Genomic DNA, 4,331 nt, shown 5'->3' with positions numbered 1-4,331 from the left:
GTCAAGATTGCAGAAGTGGACATTATGAGCATTGTGTTTATCCCTTCTTATGTCTCTATCTGGAAGCATTAAACATACACTAACTATCTGCTAAGATACAAGAAAATCTATTTCTTGGTTGGGAATATGAGACATATATTCATGTATTTATTGCATGTAGACCCCAAACAGGTGAAAATGTAACTATGTCAAAACTTTCTTCTAACATATATCTGAAAATAAAGCAAGAATTCATGAGTGAATGTGGCACTGTCAGATACCTGTAGAGTAGGCAAGTCCTACACAGAATTCCTGCAAAAAAAAACTTGACAGCAACGAGATACACACACCCCACTCGACCTCATGAATTTTTAGCATCAGATTTTCTGCTCTGCACTTAGCCCTCTTAATCACCTACATAGTTGTTAGCAATGCTCAGTAAGCAATCTTTCTGTAAATGCTCCAATCCCCTTCAGAAAACCTTGCAGAAAACCTACACAGTTGTGTATCAAGACACAATATGCTCCACCAGGACATATTCCTGCCTTCCATGGCCCTGAACTGTTATTATAGGCCACATAAGCCTACAAAAATTAATGGATTGTTTTTGATTTTAGAGAATTTCAGGAATTCCATTAAGTCTAGTCTGGAACTATGAAAAACTATTTATCTTTCTCCTGTGTTAACATGTAATAAAAAATGACAATAAACTTGAATATCATAAATCCTTCTGACTTCCAAAGTTAAACATAAATTTTCTCAGTATGTGAATTTCCAACCCATATTCATTAAAATTATTAAGAACTCCATGATTCCTTCCCCTAATTCTGCTAACACTCCTCTAGCTTCCTTCTCTCTGTCTTTCTCTCCTCCCTCCCTCCCTCCCCTCTTCTTTCTCTCTACCCCTCCACACCCTATCACTTACTGGGCTATTTTTCTTCTTCTGTACACCATCACTCAGGCAGTCATTAAAACTGGCTGAATTTCCTCCTTGGCAACACAGAGGATGACTGCTTCCAGAAATGTGTTCTTTAGGCCATAAGGATGCCTCATAGGTGTAAACATAGGTATCCTTCTGGCCAAAAGAAGAAGAGAAGCTGATCTGGGAGATAAATTGTAGGAACTGAGGGAATATTTACAATTTCTGGGCCAATAAGAAGTCAATTGTAAAGGTTTATAGTTGGATAAATCGTCCAATTTCATGTTGATTACCTGCATAGTTCAGTTTCCTGTGGGGGCTGGAAAGTGGCAGTAAGAATTCTTCATGGACCATTTTAGATCTTCAGTAGGCAACTTGGGAATAAGTTCAGTTTCCCAAATTTCTCTACACCATCTCCTCTGGGAATGAGCTTTCCTTGACCCCTATAATCTCTTTTCAAAGTCTAGGAGTGTCTTATTGGGAGAGTCCATTTTATTTGTAGCCAGTGTTCCTCATCATATGAAGAACCAATAACAATAGCCAAGTTATGGAATAGACTAGGTGCCCAACAACAGTTGAATGGATAAAAATTTATGGGGTACATAGACAATGGAATATTACTCAGCAACAAAGAAAAATGAAATTGTCACTTGCATGAAAATAGATGGCACTGGAGATCATCATGTTAAGTAAAATAAACCAGACCCAGAACGACAGAGTTTGCACATTTTATCTCATATGTGGATTATAGAACTAAAATCAAACAAAAAGACAAGAATGTACAAGGGGGACTACTGGGAAGGGACCAGCTGGAGGGAGAAGGGGAATGAGAAAGTGATGGAGTAAAAATGATTGAAGAACATTGTAAACATGGATGAAATGCTATAATGAAATACATTATTTTGTAAAATAAGGCTGGATGCCAATGGTTCATGCCTGTAATCCTAGCTACTCAGGAGGCAGAGATCAGGAGGATTGTGGTTCCAAACCAGACTGGGCAAATAATTTGAAAAAACTCTTCACAAAAACAGGGCTGGTGGAATGGATAAATTTGAAAGCTCTGAGTTCAAGCCCCAGTACTGCAAATAAATAAATAAATAAATAAATTTAAAAAAAAAAAACCTCCATGGTTTCTTTCTTTTTTTGGTGGGACTGATGTTTAAACTAAGGGATTCCCACCTGCAAAGCAGGCACTCTATTGCTTGAGTTATTCCTCCAGTCCTAAAGTAGAAATTCTTTCTCTGTCTCTCTTTTTTATTGTTGTTGCTGTTGTTTTTGTACTCAGGCTTAAACTCAGGGCCTCAAACTTACTAGGCAAGCACTCTACCACTTGAGCCAATCCACAGCCTATTTTTTGTGTTGGGTATTTTTTTTAACATTAATGGAGTTTGAACGCAGGGCCTACACCTTGGGCGGAACCTGTTTTGTTCTCTTATTCTCTGATTTTATTGAAGAAAAATCATAAAAGATAGTGAGAAAAACATGGTGTTCTTGCTACTTTGAGATAAGGATAGTCATACAAAGAGATTCTTTGTGTTGTATCCATGCATATGTGTATTACAACACAAACTGGTTCATCTCTACCAGACCTCTCCAAGAGGATAATTGATTATATCTGTTGAAAATGGACGTTGTTTAATTATGATTTAACACTACTAAGTTAATAGTATTTGTAAGGTATGTACTGATTTTGTGTCTATGGAAATATGATAATATATTTTCCTACCCACTCTACAGTTATGCAGGGCCATAGTTTGTTGTCACATAACCACATTTTGTTATTACCTTTTCAGTGAGGTTTTTAAAGTAAGTTTTTTGAAATTTAATTAGGAGAATGCCAATTTATATTTTTATATATTTTGTTTTAATGATTCAGTCAGAATCATTTATATCATGGAATTTTAAATTTATTATATCTGTGTTTTCATTGCTTTTAATATAAAGTGATCTTCTGAATTAGTTGGAGTGCATTGTGAATTAGCTAAAAATAATAGTCATTTCAAAGTTGATGATATTTTGTAAGTATTCATGATTGGCAATTTTTATCTTATGTAATTACAGAAATTTTGAAGCTTTTTTGACTGAGGTTTTAATTTTCATACTCATTTGAGATCATATTGTTGATTTTTATTAGTCTACATTAATAGTATAAATGGGTTTCATTTTAACAATTCCATGGTTACATACACTGCAATTTGAACAGGTTTATCCCCTCCATTACATGCCCTCACAGCCCCCTTTCTCCTGTCCCCTTTTTCCAAACACTCTTTGGTTGTCTTCATTGTGCTGCCTTCATCTTTTTGTGTAAACTACTTCAAGGCTCTTCACCCACTGGTACACTCTCCCCCCTCCACCCTCCCAATGGTTCCTCTTGACAGTTTATCTTTTACACTCATATTCCATTATTATAATTATCCTCATGGTCCTAGATAATAAGTATGACATACAGCATGTGATATTTGGCTTTTTGAGCTTGGCTTACTTTGTTCAACATGAGGATCTACAATTCCACCCATTTTTTCCTGCAAATAACATAATTTCACTCATCATCTTTGTTGAATAATATTCTATTGTGTATATATCCCAATTTGTTATGAATTCATTCATAAAAACTATTGGCCACAGCAGCTGATTCCACAGGTTTGCTGTTGTAAATAGTGTTGCCATGAACATGGGTTTACAAGTGTTGCTCTGGTATGCTGATTTACACTTCTTTGGATCTATGCCCAAGAGTAGTATACTAGAGTCATTTGATAGAGCTATTTTCAGTTATTTCTTTCATTTTTGATGAGCCACTGTACTGATTTCCATATCTTTGGCACATGTTTGCATTCCTCAAATGAGGTTTTCCCTCATTTCTGGAAGCATTTGTTTTTCTTTATTTATTTAATGATTACCATTCTGACTGTAGTGAGTTGGAATCTCAATCTAGTAGTTATCACATTTCGTATATGGCTAAAAATGTTGAAATCTTTTTTCATCTATTTATTAGCCATTAGAACATTTGAGATATATCTGGTCAATTCAATTGCCTATTTGTTTATTGGGTTTTAGTCCTGGAATTCCTAGCCAGAGCAATTAGGCAACAGGAAGAAATAAAAGAAATGCAAATAGGTAAAGAAACTGTTTAAATATCCCCATTTGCAGATGACATGTTCCTATATCTTAAAGACCCAAAAAACTACCCAAAATCTCCTAGACACCATAATCAGATACAGCAAGATGGAAGAATACAAAATCAACTTACAAAAACCATTAGCTTTTCTATACACCAACAATGAACAAATTGAGAAAGAATGTATGAAAATAATTCCATTAACAATAGCCTCAAAAAATATCAGATACTTAGGAGTAAACTTAACAAAGGATGTGAATGACCTCTACAAGGAGAGCTACAAACACCTAAAGAAAGAGATTGAGGAAGAGTACAGAA

The sequence above is a fragment of the Castor canadensis genome, chromosome 15, assembly GCF_047511655.1.
Source record: "Castor canadensis chromosome 15, mCasCan1.hap1v2, whole genome shotgun sequence".
NCBI classification, from domain to species: Eukaryota; Metazoa; Chordata; class Mammalia; order Rodentia; family Castoridae; genus Castor; species Castor canadensis.
Note: the sequence above shows the minus strand (reverse complement) of the source record.